Source organism: Gallinula chloropus (assembly GCF_964237585.1).
Source record: "Gallinula chloropus genome assembly, chromosome: 4".
NCBI lineage: Eukaryota > Metazoa > Chordata > Aves > Gruiformes > Rallidae > Gallinula > Gallinula chloropus.
Genome location: NC_140088.1, coordinates 22,727,814 through 22,750,577, shown reverse-complemented (window position 1 = coordinate 22,750,577; position 22,764 = coordinate 22,727,814).

The following is a 22,764-nucleotide window of genomic DNA, read 5'->3' as shown; positions in this document are numbered from 1 at the left end:
CTTTTGTTCTTAGCCACATCACACAAACTTCAGTGGAGCCTGGTCACCAAGGGCCATTCATCTCTTCTGCTCCCAGGTCCTGCTCAGCAGTACCCTACTGGGCTTTCCTCATCCATCATTACCGGCAATTTAATCTCTGTCTCTTGCTGGGCATTTCCTCCCCACACCTTTGAATCAGAATGGATTTTTTCTCCCTCAAAGGAGCTTATAACATTTACTGCATGGTATTGGAATCTCTGGACTGAACTGAATCATAGTTCAGCAAAATTAGACTGGTTTCATCTTCCTCACAGTAGGAAACTGGACATACTGCAGCTGTCTTTCTGTTTTCCTGTTTAAACCGTCCCATCTTCCTGCGACTCCGTCCTCGGTGGCAGAGTAGCTGAGGCACATGGCTTCCAAAACAGGAGATAAAATGCCTGCTGCCAAAGGTTGTTTGCAAAGCTGTTCAAAGCAAGAGAGGACTTCACAAAGTTTCCAATCATTAAGCAGCGTTACAGCATCTGGCTCCTTCCTGCAGTCTCCCAGTATCTCTCATTAACACCGGTTTACTACCGCTCTTCTGGGAGTCAAGAGTGAAATTTCCACTGGCTTCCAGGATGGAGGATGGAGCTTTCTAATGCAAACCCTGTGCACTGTCCCTGCATGCCCTGTTCTGGGCTACGTGACTTCACCGGAGACCAAGGCAGAGTACAGCACCCCCTCCATATGCTGCTTTTAGCACCACAGGACTCTGGGCATTATTTAGGTTATTTCACATGTCAGAAAGTATCATGCAGTATTTTAAAGGTCTTCAAAAACATGCAACAGATAAACAATGAATCCACACATACATGGGACCTGAAAAGGGCACCGTTATGCCGCCTAAGCCTGCGCCAACAATTTTCAACCTGCAGTGCATCCAGGATTCCTCCCCTTCCCTGTTAGTTCATTGAAGCCACACGGTTTTACGCGACAGAGCATAGTGCCAAATATTCAGGGCTGCCCAGCACGGGTTGCCCGTTGGCACGGTCCAGAAGGGCACACTACACAAGCCTCTTTCATGCAGAGCTCCACATTTCTCTGCAGCGAGCGAGGTTAGCTTTCAAAGATGGGCATGTGCAAACATATGCCATGTTTGTTTGTTTTCTTCTACCACCACTGCTCGGTAGTATCTGCTACGGGAAAAGTGCTTATATTCTGTGAAAACACCTAAGCACAAACATTACACTTATGTACATGAACGGGAGAATGTGAGAGCCCGCCTTGGCCACTATTTAATGACCATGCCCACCTCGCTTTAAAAGCTGGCGCAGTATGCAAGTAAATGTAAGCATAATAAAAAATAATAGGAAACAGACAGGCAATAGAATTAAGAGCAGCAGCCAGCTGGGATCTTCTAACCAGTGACATCAAGGGATTGCTGAGGTAATACACTGATGGGTTTTAAATTAACTGTAACCACTCAGGAAAAAGATCTAGGCGTCACTGTGGACAGCTCAATGAAAACATCTGCTCCATGCACAGAGGCCATAAAAAAAAGGGAAAAAAAAAGGAAAAAAAAAAAAAGAAGAAGAAAAAGTTAGGTTGAATAGGATGAAGAACAATACCAAAAATGTTATAAATGCCACCACATAAATCAAGGACACGTTCACACTTTGAGAAGTGAGCTGAAGTCTGCTCACCCCATTTCAGAGCAGGGATAACAGGGACAGAGGCCAGAGAAGGATGCCAAAAAAATCGTTAGAGGCACAGAAAGGTTTCCAAGGTCGTCAGGAGGAGAGATTAAGGTCCAGGCAGTTCAAAATAGCTTGCGCTAGAAGTGTATAAAATGATGAGTGAGAAAGTGGAGGTTTTCCCTTTTGCCCTTTCTTATGCTAAATAAATAGTGGTCACATAAAATACTCAAAAACTATTATTACAACAGGAAAAAGAATGTTTTGCAGGTTGCCCAGTTAACCCATGGAACTTGCTGCTGCAAGGTAAGGTACCAAGCTGAGAGTCAAGCCGGTATCCAGAGAGGGATCTGCTATCTGTCACAGTGCTGCTATCACAAGAGAATAAATGAAATGTGTATGATACATATGTGCCTGCTGGCCCACATGCCTGGGCAAGCACTGAACTCCTGGGGCTAGGAAGAGACATAGAGTAACCAAAAGTAATAAAGCAAGCCAGGGAGGAAGCTAGCACTGGCAGGAGGAGGAGCTGTACTGAAGGAGAAAAAGGCACCTGGAAGAGGAAAACGGGAGATAAAATACTTGTAACAACCTGGAAACAGGCAAGGGAGGTGTTTTGTGGGGTTTCCTCCCTCACTCTCCACATGAGACAAGGGAGATTAAGATTCTGCAAGGCTGTGTCCGAGTATGTACCCCAGTCCTCTGGATAAAAGGAGAGAAAACAAATGCTGGCCACAGGTGAATGTTTACAACTGCTGTTGGCTGGGCTGCAGAGGTGGACCAGCCAAGCCATGACTGAGGTCCCTCATTCAACACTGACATGCAACACTCCAAACAATAGCATCCAGGTCCATCCCCTGGCACCACATCCCCTTTGCATCACAGTTCATCACGCGTAGCTGTTCAAACCCCCAGACAGGCAACAATCTGAACACCCTGCAGGTGAGGAAATTTCAAGCACCGTTGCATATTTTCAGTCTACAGTTTGATTTAGGCTGTCACAGAGAGGTCAGCTTCAGGACCTGGCCAGCAAGAAGGGCTAGCCACCAGCACCAGTACGTGATTTGAGCAGCGTGCAGAAGAAAACATTTCTTCTAAGTCACCCACAGAGCCTCCAGCTCCACCATCCAAAAATCCCTGCAGTCTTTGAGTGTGTCAGATGGGTACTGAGCAGGGTTTCCCTCCACCATGCAGGGACCTGTGACAGCACAGATCAGCAGCAGGTGCCTGCAACTCAGCAGATATTCCTGTTAGGGCAAAACTTGCCCATTACTATGCGCAATCCTAGCAGTTACCTAACTACAGATGCTGCCAAGAAACCTCTTCTGAAAATGGGCTCTGTGTCTGCTATAAGGGTCATCCTCAGCTGCACATGGTGCTGACCCCTTGTTCAAGAATGAGTGTATGGGCAAGGATGGTAGAAACACCCTTACGGTCACTGAAATTGAGCAATTTTTGCTTTGTGTTCAGGGATTTCCCCCAAATTCTCCCCAGCTGCAGAAACAAAAGCAGTTGGGGTGGTACTATTAACACATGGGAAGCATTAAAGTGTGACACTATGCAGCACTTAGACCCAACCACATGTATTAGGGAGCACAAGGCCGCCTGCAACTCTGTCCATCAATGTGGCTGTGGGATGTCCATGGGAGGGCTTTCCTCTGCTTATGTGGGCCTGGCACTGGGCTTTTTTGCTCCACTGTGCATGCCTAGTGATGTGGACATCCACCCAGGGAGCACCACCATAGGCCTGAACTGGAAACGTGTCACCAGGTAAGCCACTGTACAGAGGTATGGCAGTAGATTTACAAGTACATACACACTGAGCAGCATTCCTGGTCCTTGAATGAAACCATTCACCCTGAAAAGGGTGGCTCTTGTCAGTCTTTCCCCTTAGAAACACCAGATGTGTAAGAACTTGCCCTATGGTCCCAGGACATTGGGACCTTTTATCTTCCTATCCTTCCCACACATTCATCTCCATGCACCCTTCTCCCAAGAAGCACAGAGTGTGACAAACAAAAGAAAACCCAACAACAAAAATTCCCAAACAACCCCACAGCTACTCACACAACCTTTAGCTTCAAACTACCTGCTCCCACCATCCCCTCCCAGCCTGGGAACCGGGAGCCCCAGCGCAGTGACCCACAACATGTACCACCCGTTGCCAGAGCCACTCTTCTTCACACCTCCTACTCCTCATCCCATCTGCCCTTCTTCCCCACCACGGGTCTGCCAGTGGGGAACCCCACCACAAACATATCGTGCGCACAACATAATAAAGCAACAGAGTCTAGTGTTAAGCAAGACTTTTATGTGCAGCCAGCATTTCAACAGGCACAGTACATGCTGTATGCTCAGTGCCGTCAGACTCCAAGGCTGAATTCTCCAGTGTTTTAGGAAAAAGGTAGGGCGGGAGGAGAGTATGAGAGGGGGGAACAGACCAAGCTTTGTGGAATTCTTTTTAAGAGTGTATGCATGACTGTATAAAAGGACTTTTTTTTCCTGACCTCAAAAAGACAATATTATTTCACACAGACCTATTTCCAAGAGTAGCCAAGCTATTTCTACATGAACTGATGCCTGGTAAAGGCAGAGGCTGTGAAGGGGAAACCCTCTCTCCAAGTACGACATGGAAATTCCTTGACCTCAGCTGTGAAGCTGATCAACACGCGTGCAATGGGCCAATGAAAAAGAAATTAAAATACCAGAGTGGCCAACACACATGAGGACAGGTGTGTAAGGGAGAAGGCACAGCCTGCTTTTTCCAGGCAAAGGGCCTGATTAAAAAAAGTAGACGTGCCAGGCAGTGAAGAAGAGGAAAGCAGGGCAAAAAGCAAATGTATTGAGACAGTGGTCAGAAAAGCAAAGACTTCAAATGCCAGGCAAACAGGTTCTGATTCATACCCTGCAGCCTGAAGGTAGAATGGCAGGGTGAACAGGCATGGAAGGCAGAAATAAATATTTCTTTTAGGCCACGCTATCATTTGGTGTGCTTCATGGAAAAGGTTGTGTGTTCACTATTAGTCCAGACAGGGGCAAACAGGTTCATCATCAGTCTAGACCAGCTAATGCCAAGTAGTGACTACACCACAGACCCATACGCTACTCTAAACTTGTATTTGCTTCCTCAGGAGGCCACCAGAGAACACAGCTCCACAAAGAAACCACTTTTCATTACCGGCACTGAGGACACGACAACCTACTGTCTCCAGCAAGAACCCCATAAACAAGCCACTACTGGACAAAACATAGCACAGCAACAACTGACTGGTGTTAACTTTCCAAGTCAGGGCAGACAGAGCCCTTTAGTTTCCTTCTTGGAGGACTGGATATCTAGAAATAATGCATTGGAGCCCTAAAAATACCCACTTGTGATCAGGGCTGAACCTGTTAGGCACCCGATGACAGAAAACTGGTGTGTACCACAGCCCCAGCATGGCTACATAATGGGACGGAATATGTTACGCTGCCAGGTCACTCGGGGCGAATGTGAACTCACAGCCCTTCCGTAACACACTGGATGCATAGTCTGCTCTCCTCATGAGATAGATGTCAGTCGGGAGGGATCTCCCACTGCCAGAATCATTGGTCTTTTTCATGACCTGCTCCCAAGTTAACAGGAGGAAAGATCGTGGCAAGGTCTGGGCCACAGACCTTCCCAAACTCTAAACAACCTGCATGAAGCAGAGCAGCAAACACAAGAAGCTCTAGTGGCATCCATAGGTCAGTTTAGGTACACACACAAGGACAGGAATGCTAAACTTTGTCAGGAGTGTGAGCCTCTTCTAAATGGCTGCAAGTCACAGCTACAAGCGTTATTATGACAGTGCTAATATTTAGGAGAAGTAACAGCAGTCCATATACTTCCATGCTTTTCCGAGTTCCAAGAAACTCCACTTAAACAAAACCATTCAGTCCTTACAGGAAGGGTGACAAGCACTGCAAAGAACAATTTTGCTGGTGTTTAAATACTCTGTATTAGGAATAAAACCAGACAGGTCCACCGCAAAGGTGGACAGACAGGTCCACCTGTGCTCTGAGACCTATTCAGTCAAAAACTGGCCCATTTTCAATGAGTTCTCAGAAACTCTACCAGACTGCTCTGCTGCTCATCACCTGTAGTTTCAACACCTTCTGGGTTTCTGCAGTGAAAGACAAGCCCTTGAAAAACAAGAGTGACATCCAAGGAACTCAGTTATTGCTGATTCTCCAACATGAGCTTCTTCATGTGCAACACTTATTTGGGATACATGGCCTTTCCTACTAGGCATCTAGATGGGTCATGGATATCAACTCAGTCTTTCCTTTTCTCCCCTGATTACCTATCCCTCTTCTGCTGACGTCAAACTTTCCAAGGTCCCCCAGTGCTTCTAATGTAGGACAGAAATGTATTTATTAGGGCAAAATGAACGGAGTGTGTATGAATTAGAAAATGAGTCCAGTCTGTTCAACTAGGGTTGGGTAAGCTTGTTTTGCCTAATTTAGAGGCCATTCAAACATTGTGGGTTTGAACATTACTGCATTAGTGTTTCACTTAGGAAAAACTGTGGGGTAAAAAAAAAGGTGAAGAGAAGGGGAAAAAAACCCCAATGGAAACATAAATAGCATATAACGTATATGGGGCACCCACTTGTGCCAGCACAGACCTTCTAAGCCCTAATACATCGGACAGACTTCCCTTCAACTAGCAGCTCCTTTAAAAATACTTATAAAAAAATAAAAAAATTCTGCATTTTGACGTGAAACAGGTCAAAAGAGTTGGATACGGCTATCAAGGACAGCTTGTCCTAAACCTTGACCTGTCTTCAGTTATGCTTTGAAATCAAGGTGGTGGAGATCAAGAATGGCAAGCTAATTTGCAAAGCTCTAAGCCCCTCTGGCCACTGTGGGTGCATCACAACAGCCCTCTGCGTCAACAGGATGTGCTGCAAACTCTCAATGGATCCTGCAGTTGCTTCATTACTTTATCCATAACTCAGCTGCACTTGGCTGCATATAGGACTCCCAACAGCCCACCCTTCTGGAGATAATTACCATCATTCCTTTTTACATCCCTCCTCTTCTGTTATGCCTTGGTTGCAGTAGTTCATGTTTAGGTGACAACTAACAGATTGAGACTCTCTTCCTCAGACAGGGTAAATAATTTTGGTGACATTGTATCGCTGCCCACCAGCGAAAGAGTAAGGCCTTCAGGTTCAAAAACTAACCCTATCTGAGGGGACAGCTGGTATCTTACCATACTGCACCTGAAAGGCAGCAGTGGGGAAAGATGTGAGACACCCTTGAGGCAAGGAGTAAAAACAGAGGACACATGGTGAAAGAGAGTAAAGTGGGCACCAGGGGAGACACTTAAGGCATTGCAGGAACAAGGTTCGCCTCACCAGTCTGATCACATTAAACCACCTCCTCTGTCACACATCTCCATTTCAAAAGCCAAGAAAGCCACAAGAAACCAGGTGGAAACCCAACAGCCTACTTCCAGAGGCATATTCTTTCTCCTCATCCTAAAGGTTGTTTTAGGTAAAAACAGAGGCAAGAAACAAAGAGATGGGGAGGCTGGCAATAGACGATGCTTATGTGTCTGTTAGCAGGATCCAAGGGCAGAGACCACAGCCTGACTGAGCAGCTCTCCCACAACTAGCAACCTGCAGCCCTCACCACAAGATCTGCTGGCCCAGGACAGACTTCACCAAAGGAAACTAACTCCACCTAAAACACCACTCCTTCTGCCTCCCCTACTCCCCCAAGTCCTTTAAAACCCCCATCACACAGGTGGGTTTATCCCCTGCTACCATTTACACCTGGGCTACACCCCTTCTTACCGGCAGGTCCCATGAATTGCAACACTTGGAAGCAACAGGTTGCGTTTTCACAAAGAAACTGCAGATGAGATACAACCATCATGTTACACCATCCTTTCGCTCTGACTCCAGGCCCATTGTGCCCACAGGACACCTTCAAGCATGGTCACACAGATGTCAACAGGGCTGCCCCAGCCCTGCCCTCATCTGCAGCGCAGATGACCCCACACAAGAGGAATCCCTTTTCTTCTCCGTACCATCTCTGACTTCCCCCCCCACCTAATCTATATTTTTTTTTCCGGCCTCGTGTATACTTTCCAGCTCGTTTCCTCTTGCGGTTCTCATTTCCCGCTCCTAGGAGGTGAGCTCATGCGTTTCTCAATTACCAGCCAAAGAAAGGGAGAGGGAGAAAGCAATCTTATGGAAACAGATGAAGTCATGCCTCTATAATGCCATATTACGGCTCATGCTCGCAGAGCCATGATGCAGACACTACTGCCCCCCAACCCTGGCAGGGCAGCCCAGCTTCCCAGTCCCCAGCTCAAGCTGTTCTCCTCCTTGTGCCCAGGAAAGATGCTCCACCGACACACAGCGAGAGTGGAGTGTGTTTGTCTCGCTGGCTGTTCCCTCTTGTCCCCCCTCCGCCCCTGCTTTCGATCCTCCCGCCCTTTCGTCCACCCCCAGAAATCCCCACGGATCTTTGACTCATTCACAGCACGCCACTGAGTCAATAGCGAGCCCACAGACCATGTGCAAGGCTCCCAGTGCTGTGCGCTCTGCCTACGGCTATGCGGACGCCGGAGAAGTTACACAAGGGAAATCTAAAGGCAATTAAAAGCATAATACAAGTGGTTGTTTAGAAAAGGTGGCGGGGAGGAGAGAATAAAATTAAAATAAATAAAGGAATGTTTTAACGAGTGCAGCAGTGAAAGCGGGATTAGAGGTGCCTGAATGGCATCTCTATATTTCCCGTATGGAAGGGAGGGCTGCCCAGCGCAACAAGAGCTGACAAAAAAAATTAGCTGGGCCTCAGGCTCGGAGGAACATTTGGCTAGAAAGGAAAGAAGGTAATTGCTGCAAATGGAGACTAATTCAGGAAGCAGCCAGCCCTACATGGGGCTGGTTCTTGTGCTCTTAGAGAGTTACAGATGCTTCATGAGTGCCAGCTTGAGGGGCAGAAAAATGCACGGGGATATCTTGAGATAAAAACAAAGCAAGAGAGAAAGACAACAAATCTCTTCTTCCTACAGTTCATACATGCTTAGCATCTCTCTTCCCTCATTCCTTGCTCCCCGAGGACACTTAGGACATTGTGGGGGTCCTACTCAGCCTTGCCTTCATGAGTCTATCTGATGGCCATGGAGGGAGCGGACTTAGTGGCTCCCAAAGCACAGACCAAAGCCCTCCCTTCCCCCTGCCCCAGGAGAGGAGCGGGCTGAAAGGTGAGGCACAGGGCATGGAGGATGTGTTTACTCTCATAACACCCCTGTGAGGTGGGGAAGTCATAGCCTCATCTGACAGATGAGGAACAGAGGCAAAGCGAGATTAAAGGATTAGCCCAAGGTCACACAGGAAAAGTTTGTAGCAGAAGTGGAAATTAAGCCCAGGTCTCTTGGTCCAAAAATCAGTGCCTTAAGCACAAGACCAGACTTTCCTAGAGTTGATCGACCTTTTATATTTGATAGCTTGTTTTATTTTCAAACAGAAAAACAGTTTATTTTCTAAACACACATTTTCATAGAAAAGGGAGATGGAGGAGCTCATTTCCTGGAGGGAGGAGCTGCTTAAGGTCTTATTTATTTCTTTTAAGCCTAATTTCTTTTAGGCCTTTGCATTTTTGATGGAAAAAAAAATGCTGCAGAAATTTCAAAGCACAGGAACACGTTTCTTTTCATTCATAATTAATCATGGGAAATACTTTCCACTTTCCAACCGGATCTGCCCTGCCTCTCTTTGCCTTGCAAATTTTTAATACCTTTCCATTATCAATTTTTCATAGCCTCTACTAGCTTAGAAAGCCCACATCCCCGAAACAGGGAGTTTTGTGTCAGGGCCCTTCTAAGCAGGGACCATTGTCACCATAGTGACAATTCTACCATCACTAAAACCCAGCTGACTGGAAAGGCACATTACAAATGAATACAAGCAACAGCTCTGTGCCTTGACATATGTAACCTGCAGGGCCAAATTTGAGTTAGATCTCGGCTGCTGCTGCCTGCTCATCTAGTCCCTATCCTGACCATATTCTGCACTGCCACTGGCTGTGAAACACCCTATTTTCTTCCCTGTATTGTGCCACCAAGCCCAGTCCTTCCGAAAACACCTCTCCCCTTTGGCTCTGAAAGGCCCATCGCAAAGGGTCCCACTCTGCTTCACAACATGGGGCGGCTGAGGTCCATGGAGGAGCAAATACTTATCCATGATCAACCAGGATATCGGCAGCAAAGCCGGGGAAAGAAGATGAGTTTCATTGATACAGACCCTCTCTCCATGTAGACATGTGAAATTCAGCCCTCACAGAGGCCCCTAGGAATTCACCATCACCACTGAGAATGGGAGGGTTTTTTACCTCGAGATGCTAAGCAGCAAGAAAGACATATGTGATCCGAGGTTGGCATATTTAAAGGTCACTTAAGGATCCAGACACTCGATTCCCATGAAAACAAATGGGAATCAGTAGGCAGAAAAGGGCTGGCTTAAAATCATGCCAACCGAATGGTTAAAATTAGCTACAATCGGTAAAGCATTTTGAAGAAAATGTGGAACACTTATATAAAAGCTGAGTGTTGCTCAGAAACAAAGATCTATTTTCCTGTAATTGTGTTTAATGATCTTTGAAGAACAAGAGGACAATCCACAAGGATGACTACCACCATCACACATGTTCCTGTGACAATGAGGGAATTAGGCTGAAACAAAGACTAGTACACTACCCTTACAAGGCAGTTTTCACTCCCTCTTTGCTCTCCCTCCTTAACTTACTTGCACAAGCAGACAAACTTCACGTATTAATGAAGTATTTCACTGGCAGAAAAGAAAGCATGTTATAAAATTACAATTGGTATCAGTCCAGCTTATTCCATATCCTAGAGACACCTGGAGTCTCCTCCTCAGCTCAGCTGGGCTCTGCCTGGCCCACAGTACATACCCACCACTCCAGGCAGGTGAAGGCTCAACTAAGAGCAGAGCTTTGGCAGCGTTGCAAGGGAAGGTCTGAGAGCTCCTAACTGACCTTCACACACTGAAGACTGAGGTATGAGCGCCCACAAAACCCAACTTTTTTGACTCAGTCCCAAGGGAGGGCGATTTATCCCCTCTGGGACAAGCAAGATCCTTGAGGTTGGATGACTTCTGCAAAAGCACAAAGCACCCACCTGGCACTGCCACATGAAGACTTCACTTACAAATTTTGACTCACCAGAGCCTGTGCAGCTTTAAGTAAAATCAGGTAAGAAACTAAATATTCCAAAAGCCCATGTGCAGGGTCCTTCCTCAGCTCAGTTGGTTTGTTGTGGTCTGTCCCCCATGGACAACGGTGGTTTGCTTCCTTAGGATATGCCCATGGGGAAGAGGTGCAGAGGAACCTGAATGCACACGCAAGACTGCCTGGAGGAAGTTTGGGAGCAGCTGGTCCAGGGAGACAGATGGGTGCTATTTTGAAGGTCAGGTCTGGATCTAGGACAGAAACACCTGGAGGAAAACTGCAAACCTGGAGCTAGCACATAAAAGCCGACTGCGGTTTTCACTTCTTTGTCCCAAGTTCTGGGTAAGATGAAGCAAATTCCTGGAAACTTAAGAGTTTGGACACTAGAGTTGTAGACTTGGAAAAATACTACTTCTGGCTACAATGATTTATTTATAGTTGTAATTAAGGACAAAAAGGCTCTTCAGAGAGGAAAGATGAAGTGGAAACAAGGCCAGGCCTAGAAATCTAAGACTATGGGGATTCCCGGAGCAAAATTAATCAGGGGACTGAGTTGTCTTAATTTTTTTTGTTCCCCTGAATGGTTATCTCTTTGCTTGACTTCTCTGGTCCAGAGCTTTGCAACAATTACGTTTGTGGCCCGCTCCATGGGCTTTGGAGGCAGGCCAAAAACTGAATTGAGCTTGGGGTTGGGTCTCAAACTCACAAGAAGGGCTTGTGAGCCCTCAGCCAGAAAAGCCGCTCTATACCTTACCACTGGAGTTGTTCTCTGCTTGGCCGCAGCACAGGTAGTGATGACTTTGGGACGTGGTAGTGGAAGGAAAGAGCAGAGCCAGAAATCATCCACTAAACAGAAGAGTAAGAAAGTGCAAGAAGGTGAGAAGGAAGCCAGAAGTGCTTGCATCTACAAAAAGAAATAGACTGCGCGTGGTAGGATTCTCTCTGTGCAGGACTTTGCTTTACAGCTGGCCAAGGTATATGTTATTCCAGCTCCTAAAGAGTGGGTGTGGTGCTACCCCCGACAACCTTTTGAGCTGGAGCTCTGTAGTTGTCTCTTCATCTCTTTTAGATCCAGCGTTTGTCCCTGTTAAACAAAAGATCTGGCGCCAGCTCTCATGACAAAGGATGCGAGGAACTGCAATTGAGATAGCAAGACAAGTTAGAGGAGGTGCTCTTTGCTGCTCCAACAGTTAACAACCCCTTCCAACCAAGGGGTCCAATCAAGACCTCCAGACTGGATAGGACCTCCAATCACTGCAGCAATCAGAAAAGTGCCCATGCAGGTCCAAACTACGCACAATCTTTCCCCTGAGTAAAGTCTCAGAAGTGCCTGGATGGCTTTCCTCCAAGAGACACTGAGGTCATCACTGTTGGTCCATCCCCCAGTCTGGACTCTCAGGCCTCGACTTCCCTCTCTGGACTGAAGAGCCCTAGACAGCCTCCTGGGTCACTACCATGCGTAAGTACCTTCAGCTAAAAGCCTGCAACAGGTTCTCCCTCAAACTGCACTTCCCTTGTTTACTTATTACATTCCAGTCTGGAAGAAGAGGCTGCTACTCACTGCTTACACACACTTTCCTCCAAGAGAGGCTTTTGAGTCTGTTGTTGCCTGACTTGGGCACTGTGACAAGAAACAGCTCTGCAGGATCTCTGTGCTACTTTTCCTGCAACTTTCTCCCCATGCTCTGTCTGTGAGACACTGAAAAAGGGGGGCATTTCTAGCAGTAATTACTGCTAACTGGTTACAGTATGTATCTTCTAAAACAGATAAACCAATGGTGGAGGTGTAGTACCTCAGTTTAAAATAAGGGAGGAACAGAACTTTAACAAACAAGTTTTAGGGAACTGGCCAAAATAATTAGTAATTACCAATGCCTCTCCTGTCCAGCATGGCCGAGGTGCACAATAGAGAGAACAAAACAAACTTCATGCCCTAAATTAAGTAATCTTGTGGACTGCAGGAGGAGGAAAACCCAGGTTAGCTATGATTCCCAGAAAAAAAGTCTGAAACATAAATAAATAATGAATAAATACCACAAACTATTCGTAAGCACAGAAGATAACAAAGCAAAGTCTTGGGGTAATATGGATTTAATCAGAAACAAATTGCATCCAACCAAGTTAATATCCCTCTGTGACAGGCCACGTGGATAGCAGGCTGTTGACGTTACATGCCTTGACTTGTAAAGCTTCAGATGCATAACATCCTCATAAGACATCAAATAAATGTTCTCAAATAAACTTTCACATAGCAGATGCGAAGCTGACTGGAAATATGATACTTGGACACGAACTATCAATGGGTCACTGTCAAAATGGAGGGATTAACCCAGCGGAGTTGTGATGTGTTTGTTGTTAGTCCAGCTTTCTTCAAGATTTTCTCTAAGAACCTGGGCCATGAGATAGATCACACGCTTGTAAAATACGCAGCTGCTATGTAGCTGGGTAGGACTGCCTGAAGACAGGTTTGAATTCTGATCTTGGCTAAGTGGACAAAATTCCTGGAAAAAAAAAAATTGGATCCCATTCAGTAGAGATAAGGATGGTGAAAAACTGCCCACAGTTCCTCAGAAAATTATGCAGGGCGTTGAGGTGGACTGTAAGCTGGACATGAGTCAGCTGCGTCTCACTGCTGCAAAGAAGAAACATTGTCCTGGGTTGTACAAACATGAGTCCAGCCTGTAAACCATGTGCAGTAACCCTTCTGCTCTGGTCAGCACAGCAAGGCCTTAGCCACAATGTCCCATCTACTCTCATGGCAGTGAACTTCAGAAAAGACATGCACTGACTGGAAACAGTCTGGAGGAAAGCAACAGGAACAGTCAAAGGTTTAAGAGAACCTCACCAGCAAGGAGAGCTTTGAACAAACTGAGGTTGTCCATCATAAAAGAGAAACTCATCAGGAGGCAGGACACAACAAGAGTCTTCAGAATCCTGAAATTTTCATCTGCCTTTCTAAGTCCTGGACAACCTCTGCCTCAGAAACACTCAGCAGATAATCTGTACCTTAGGAAAATATGACATACGACTGCGGGTGGTCCAGGGGAAACCACGGTGTAAGCAAGAACTTTTGGCTACTGCTTGCAAAGAGCAGGAGCTAGTGATACCTTTTGCCTCCAACAGCCCACCCAAAATATGTCGCAATGGAAGGCAGTCTCTGCATCCTGCGAGAGCAGCGGGCAGGAGTGCGTGTGAGACCTTGATTGGAAACAGGCTTCTCTTCACATTTCAGCTTTGCTTCTGGCGATGTGTAAGGACTTCCTCATTCCTAGATGGTCTCCTCATCCCAGATGAGGGAGCTGGTGTCTGGGGAAGACCTTTAGTATTCATTACAAAAATGTTTCCTCCCCCTCACTGGTCTCTCCTCACTTCACCAAAGCATGTGGACAATCTTATTTTTCAGAAGCACCCACTAGCGATCCCTTGACTGGCTCTGGCACTGCTACTCGAGTGCCTGACTCAACTCCTACCGCCATCAGAAAGCTTTCATTGATGGAAAGCACTCCACTGGATTCAGTGGGACCTGAACAGGACCCCAAACAAAGCAACAATATCAAAACATATGAATCCACATCTCCCACAAGTGGCTGATCAGATTTAGGATGCATTAGGTCTGACTGAGATAGAGTTAATTTTCCCCACCGCAGCCCTCATAGTGCTGTGCTGTGCATTGGTAGCAGGCAACCCGTGTTTTGGCTGTTACTGAGCACTGCTGGCACACATCAAGGCTGTCTTCTCCAACATTTCCCCCTCCTGGGGTGGGCAAGATCTTGGGACACAGCCAGGACAGCTGACCGAAACTGACCAGAGGGATACTCCATACCATATGGTGTCTGCTCAGCAATAAGAAGCTGAGAGGGAGGAGGAGGAAGTGGATGGCATTCATTTTTTACAGTGTTTGTCTTTCAGAGCAATCACTACGCGTACTGAAGCCCTGCTCCCAGGGAGGTGGCCAGACATCACCTGCTGATGGGAAGTAGAGAATAATTTTTTGCTTTCCTTTTGTGCTCAGCCTGGTGCTTTTGCTGCATTAAACTGCCTTCATCTTGACCCACGAGTTTGGGGTTGTTTTTTCAATTTTATTTTTCTCCTCTCCCTGTCCTGCTGAGGAGGGGAGTGACAGAGTGGCTTGGTGGACACCTGATGTCCAGCCAAGGTTAAGCCACCTCATGGGAGAAGGGGGAAAATCCTGAAATACAAGTGGAAGAGTGTTATGCTGGACTGGAATCGTGCAGAAGGCACAGCAAGACCACGTTGTGTTGCTCGCTGGATTTGGGACTGATCTTCCATCCAAAGACACCCAAAAGCGTGGAGGTAATGTGGCTGCTTTCCTGGGGAAAGGATAGGGAATGGAGGGTGCCATGCTCCCAGCTGGAGGGAGAGAAGTGTCTCCAAACACAGAAGGAGGGGTTTCTCCAGTGCTTACAAAGCCTAGAGGAAGATCCAGACGATGAGAACAACAAACAGCAACCAAAACCCCATGGAATATGAAAGGGAGAAAATAAGTAAAAGCAGATGGAGTTGTGCCACAGAGGGCTCTTCCCTCACATTCCTGGCATACCAAGAACAGTCACCTCCCCTGCCCAGATCGTCTCTGTCCTCACTGAACCGGGCAACTCCGCTCTCAGCTCTGTCTGGCAGCCCTTGTCTGCAGGGAATGCTAAACCTCACAGCCCCAACACACACACTGCAGACAAACTTTGAACCACTTCCCTTGCTCCAAAGCAAAGCCAACCACGCTGGAGTCCCAGCATGATGAAAGCACATCACAGGTACAAAACCGAACAGATCAAAAACCTTAAAAATTTCATATAGAACTTCGTTATCTTCATTGTTTTCCCAGGCAGGTTCAAATCTAGTCACACATATTCCAGTCTAGCCGTCAATTTAAATATCACTTAATGAAGAAGTCTACGTTGATTCAGTTGAATCAGGGCAAAGACCTATGTGAACAGACTCAGTTTGGCCTGTGCCACTTCCTGATTCCCCTGTAGAGTACTATGCAGGGAGTCAGGGAGGGTTTGATCAATAACTTCCATTTAACAAATACAAGTTTGTGCATAGGTCAATCCTAACCAGTGCTTGGTCTAGACTGGAAAGGTCTCTGCATGTCACATACCCTAGCATAGATGTGTTTCTAGTATAAAAATGGCATCTCAAGCATGCATAGACCATGAACATACTCTCAGATACTGATGTTACTTCATCATGACAAGGAATCTTACAGCTTTAATAGCAGCAGCCCGGAGTGGCGTAACTTTTTTGCACAAACCCGCAGACCTTTCCCTGAAAGCGGGACCAGCTGTTACTTCTCAGCCAAGACAACCATGCAACAGTGGCATGGGATGATTTGTTTTCTGGAAAACGCTGCATTCAAGGCAGGCTGATAAAAGTGATTCAGTACTCAGAGTGTTTTCACTATTTGTTAAAAATGCCGAATTGTCCTTCCAGTTAATTTACTAGCATAAAAGCCAGTAGATTTTAATTACCAACTGATTAGCAGAGATCTCACCAAGCCTGTGCCTTAGGCCTGCTCTGAAGCAGGAAACTAACCAAAGTCTGGGCAAGACAAATAAAGCTTTTGCAACCATCAAGAAAAGACCTCACCAGCATGAGAAGCTTGTTTGTGCCTTGCTGGCAGTCTATGGGAGTCCATGAAGAAGCAAGTGCACCCATAAATGTAATTCCACACAAGTCCTTGGCTAGCCAAAGGTGAGGAAGCTCTGCTGCACACTGTGCAGCTGATGATCTACTTCAAAGAGATGATTCCCTAGGCAAGCAATTTATGCACACATGCTGTGTTCAGGGAGTCCCACCGTTAGAATCTGGTAGCAGTAAAAAGAATGGCTTCTGAAGGATAAAGACACAGGCTCAACACAAGACACTAAACATTCCTGCTTGTCTATTATAATCAGCTTGCATGGATATCATGGAAATAGAGGCAATATCATTTTTAGGAGATTTTAAGTGAGAATAGCTATGCTTTTTGCTGTCACAGCTTAACAAGTGCATTTTATGAAATGTCTGGCAAGGATTAGTTGGTGCCGTTCCACCATTTTTGGTCTGTATCTCTTCTAGCCATCAATACAGGCCATGTTTCTATGCAGCTATCTGTATCCTACACAAGAGGCTGCTCTAGAATTGACCAAAACTTTCAAAGTAGGTATAAAGGCAAAGTTCAGGTACAGGGTTATCATGAGGGCAAAGGGAATTGACACGTCGACAAAGATGAGGCCCACTGCATCAAGCCTAGTACATACATGTGCCTGGAAGACCGAGCCAAGAAACAGTCAGCCCAGGAGAACTTCCTGCCACCTTCTGGCCACCAGGGATTCACATGCTCATCTCACAGGAGCACCACTTCCTCAAAGAGATTCCCTGAGCTAACCTCAAACAAGCTGGGACATCCAGCCAGAGTACTGGAGGCCCATAGAGAGAGACTAGATTATTCTGAAGAGCAGGAGAACCACATCAGCATGGCCTGTGTCCAAGCCCAGCCAGCCTCCCGAGCTGCTTGGCTCGGCTGAGGTATCACACTGACATGACCACATTCCTCCAAGCACTGGAGCTACGTTGGGCATCTCCACGGGGCACCGCAACATGCAGGGTAACGGCGCTCAAGAGGGATCACAGTCTAAACAGGGAACAGGAAAGGGAAGAGAAATGTAGAGTCACGTGCCTGAGGTTACACAGCTGGTCAGCCACAGTGCCAGGTACTGTGCCCAACTCCAGCCTCCTGCCCACTTGACCACGCTGTCAGCCTGCCAGCGGAGCGTTCAATATACAGTTGAAGAGGATTGCACACATATGGTTGCTGGCATGTTGCTCGGGAGGAGGAAGACAATAACAGACCATCTAAGGATAGCATAATACTGTACATCAGATAATGCCGAAAGGGGCCCGAGCCAAGTATGTTATTTTTCCTCCTTCACTGGAATTTTCTTGTGTATGCATACTTTATTCTGAAGAAGACACTTGTTTTCCCTAGGAAAGGCGATTATTCTGCAGTCTATTTTCTTTAAATAAATAGAAAAATAACCACCAAAACATTCTTCCAGATGACTAGAAAAATTTTCCTTTTTTTTTTTTTTATTAAATCAAATACAAGAAAGGGACACAATAATAGAAATAATAGGAAGAAACTCATCCTTAAGGCTTTATCATGGTTTAGACCCAGCCAGCAGCAAAGCACCACACAGCCACTCACTCTTCTCCCCCAGGGTGGAACTGGGCGGGGAGGGTGGAGAAGGGGCTAAGGGTGGCAGGAATCAGAGTCAAAACCCAACAATACTTGTAACAGTATCAAAGCAGGTGATACACAATGCAATTTGCTCACCCCTTGGAGCCTGGTCTCCAGCCCACCCTCAGCAGTGACCCCTCCTCCCTGGCCAGCCCCCCTTATATGTTGAGCATGACATCACATGGTATGGAATACCCATTTGGCTAATTTGGATCAGCCGTCCCCTCTCAGCTTCTTCTGAAAATTAACCCTATCCCAGCTGAAAACCAGGACATTATCCACCCCTATACCATCTATGTCATGCCCAGATCTTACTTCCCAATTAATCACTACCACACTTTTTGCCTTTGATGTACACATGCATGTATACATATATGTATGTATACACACACACACACACACACACACGTATTATTCCCTTAGTCTATGGGCCATCCCTCTAAAATGTCCATTGAGTTAATTTAATCCAATCCATGGCTTCAGGCTCCATCTGTCTCTCAGGGCAGGAGTGGTGGTGTGCGCTGCTGGGTTGTTCCATGCTGCATCCAGAGCTCGCGGCTGGTGTGTCTGGCACAGCCCATGTCCACGCTGCACTTCGCTCAGTTTCATCAAAGTTCATCCTTCAGTACTTTGGGTGATTCTTGCTGTAGCTACCATCGATACAGCATGTGGTGGTTGTAGCAATGACAACGTGCAATTGCAGGGTTATTTAGCAATCCACATAATACAATTTAAATCATTGTCAACTCTCGCCCTTGAAGTACACATCAGGTTTCCCCATCCTTCTCCATCACCCACCATGTGCACCCAGGTGCCTGAGTAAAAGAAATCTTGCAGATGGGTTTGGCTTTGCCTGAAGCAGGATTAATCCAGACTGCCTTCCCCAACATACTCTTCATGTGCATTATGAGGACTTTATCCCCTTCTACAGTGCACGGAAGTTTGGTTTGGACAGGGCCAGCGCAATTGGTAGATCACTCTCAGTGTTAACTAACCAGCTGGCCTTTGCTAAATGTGTATCCCAATGTTTGAGGGTGCCACCACCCACTGCTCTCAGTGTAGTCTTTAACAGTCCATTGAATTGTTCCATTTTCCTAGAGGCTGGTACATGGCAGAGGATATAATACACACACTAGATGCCATGCTCTTTCGCCCAGGTGTCTATAAGGATGCTTAGAAAATGAATCCTGGTGTCTGACTCAATTCTTTCTGAGGTGCCAAGCTGTCAGAAGACTTGCTTCTCAAGGCCCAGGATAGTGATCTTCTACATTCTTAGCTCCAAAACCCCAGGAATTAACCTCAGGTCTTCTCTGGTGTTTTCTGCCAGAGACTCCTTGTAGGGACATTCTTCCTGGCTGTGGAATAAAGCATGTTTTACAACTTGTCCTGCCCAGACTGACCTAAGCGCTACAAGAAGGACTATTTTCTGTTTAATTTGTTCAAAGGCTTGCCGCTGCTCAGGGCCCTATTTTAAATCATTCTTCTTCCAGGTTGCTTGATAGAGAGGGCTTATAATCAAACTGTAGTTTGGAATATGCATTCTCCAAAAGCCCACACACCTAAGAAAGCCTGTGTTTCTTTTTTGCTAGTTGGTGGAGACAGAGCTCCTATTCTGTTGATCACTGGGATCTGACCACAACTATCTTGTCATTTTATTTCTTAAAACTGGATCTCCTGTTCAGGTCTCCTGGCCTTTCTTTGTTTTATGGAAAAATTTGCTTTCAGAAGTATTTGGACTGTTTTCTTCCCCTTCTCAGAGACTTTCTGCTGTGTTGCCCCATACAATGATGTTGTCAACGTAGTGCAGTTGTTCCAGACTTTCACCGTGTTCCTGTGCAGTCTGAATCAGCCCACAACAAACAGTGGGTCTGTGTTTCCACCCCTGGGGCAGCCAATTCCAGGTGTACTGGATAGGCTTCCAAGTGAAAGTAAACTATGTCCTGCAATCTGCTGCCAACTGAGAAGAACACATTCGCATTATCAGTTGTGACATATCACTTGGCTGCCTTTGACTTCAGGTTGTATTGAAGTTTTAGCATGTCCAGCATGGTAGCACTCAGCAGCAGCATGACTTCATTCAGGCCATGACAGTCTTCTGTCAGTCTGTGCTCTCTATTAAACTTTCACACTGGCCGTATGGGACTGTTACAGGATGAGCGAATTCTACTGATCACCTCTTGGCTCCTCAGTTGACAAATCAGTTTATGGATGGGAATCAGGGAGTCAACCCTGAGCATTTTTCATGGGTTTTACATTTCCAACCAAGATCATACCTTCTGCTCTTTCAACTCCACTGCCTGTTCCCATAGGCAAGCCACAGATAAGAGACTCACCATGAGGAGTTATGTTCATGGGGAAAAAAAAAAGGAACTTTTCTCTTCTATGTATAAAATCAGCCACCCTCCACATCACTTCACCAGGACCATTTGGGCCACCCAACTCGTTGTTTCCCAGCCTGAAGTGTCCTACTGTCTATTTCAGCCCTTCTGGACTGCTAAACATTGTTCTAGTAGGACGTATCTTCTGCAGAGTAAATGCAAACCCACAGACAATACCTTTACTTTTCTTACTACCCTTTCACCCCTAGACTGTAGTTTTTTTCAAACACAGGTTAAAAAGTGCTTATCTAGTTCCTTTCCTTCACATCCTTCAAGCAAATTAATCCTATCCATCATGCTTGTCAACTATCTCTGAACCTCGTATAACCTAGCTATTAACCACTATTTTCAGTCTCATCACATTCTTGCTCTACACCTCAAAAATTGGTACACCTTAATGTGACAGGCTATTTCAACTTGCAAAGAAGCTCTGGAAGTCATCTAGTCACAGCTCCTGATGTTGTGTCCAACTCAAAGCAGGTTGCTCTGGACCTTGTCCATTCAAGTTCTGAATATCCCCAGATATCAATCCCACACCACCTGTGGCCCCCTGTTTGTGTGTTCAACAATCCTCAAAGTGATGGTTGTGTTTCTTGGGTTCTTTTCTTCCTAATATCTAATAGGAATTGCCCCTTTTGGAACTTGCATCCACTGCCAGCCCTACCACTGTCCACCCCTGAATCAAACATCATCAGCATCACATTGGGTACTCCTAAAGAGTGTAACTACTCACACAGCAATTCAATCTAACCTGAAGACAAAAGGTGGACTTCACCTAAGAAGTTAGAGTAGTTCCTTCCACATCAGTATTTTTCATTATTTTCAGCAAAGCAAGCTGAATGCTAGGATGACAGTGCAAAAGAAATCCTAACCAAAATCACAGAATTGTAGGGGTTGGAAGGGACCTTGAGAGATCATCGGGTCCAACCCCCCTGCCAAAGCAGCTCCCCAGCTCATATTGCACAGATAGGCGTCCAGACGGGTCTTGAATATCTCCAGAGAAGGAGACCCCACCACCTCCCTGGGCAGCCTGTCCCAGGGCTCTGTCACCCTCACTGTGAAAAAGTTCTTCCGCATGTTGGTGTGGAACTTCCTGTGCTCCAACTTGCAGCCATTGCCCCTTGTCCTGTCTCCACAGACCAAAAGTTAGTGAAGTAACTGGGAGTCTTCCCATGATGGCCAGTTAAGTTTTAATTTAAATGTGGGAAGTGAATAGATACCAGTGAGAGAAGTTTGAGAGATGCATTTTCTTAGTGGCTTAAGGGAGACATTTTAAAAAAAAATGTCCATCACTGCATGGATTGCACAGCAGATCCCTTTTTAATTCCTACTTGCAAAAGCAACAAGAAAAAAATTGTCTCTTGGAAATGCCATTTGGTACTTACAGAATGCTTGGTGTAAGTTGGTGAGGATACAGTATAATATTTCATGAGTTATACATGTTTAAAACAATCTTCAAGTGCAAAATTCAATTCAACTTTAATTAGGCAGGCGTCACTAAAGCTCTTATTATGATTTTATAGGCCACAGAGGACACCAGATCAAGTTCTCAGGTTACGCTGAAAAGGCAAAGAACAGCTCAAGTGCAGGATGATTCAGCTGATCAGCTCTGCTAATTTGTTTGTTACCATCCTAATTTACCTGATTTAGAGCTGACAACTCTTTTTAAGGATCCCTGGTGCAGGCTGCAATGCTAGTAGTGCACATGAGGGCTTCAAAAGCACTGTTGCCTGGCCTACACTATGCCATGGAGTAAATCTCTGGGAGGAGTGGGGGCATGTTTTGCAGCCTGCTGGGCTGTTAGACCAAGTCCGATCAGGTATCTTTCCAGCTGCAGCAGCTTTACTATAGTCTAAGGCTCTTGGTACTTGATCCTCTTTTTTCTCTCCCCAAAATTAAGAGAGACACACCTGCATTAGCGTAAGTACACAAATATGTACACATCATCCTCCATGGGCGTCATGAGAAGCTGTCTCTCCATGGTAACACAGCAGATCAACTGGCAGAGTGTAACCACCCGAGTCTCAAACAATCAAGGTGGTCCTCCAATGTGCAGAGCCAGAACTCCAGACACTGCAGCCAAGGGAAAGATACTGTAATTATATCACAATGCACTGTCTGGAATGTTTTACTGAGATTAGGAAATAATATTTCTGCTCAAAAATAAAAAGCTGGGACCACAGGGACACAGCCACAGGTATGATATCACTGGTGACCCCCAGAACACATGCTTTAGAGGGAGACAAGGTTCCACCATTTTTCATTT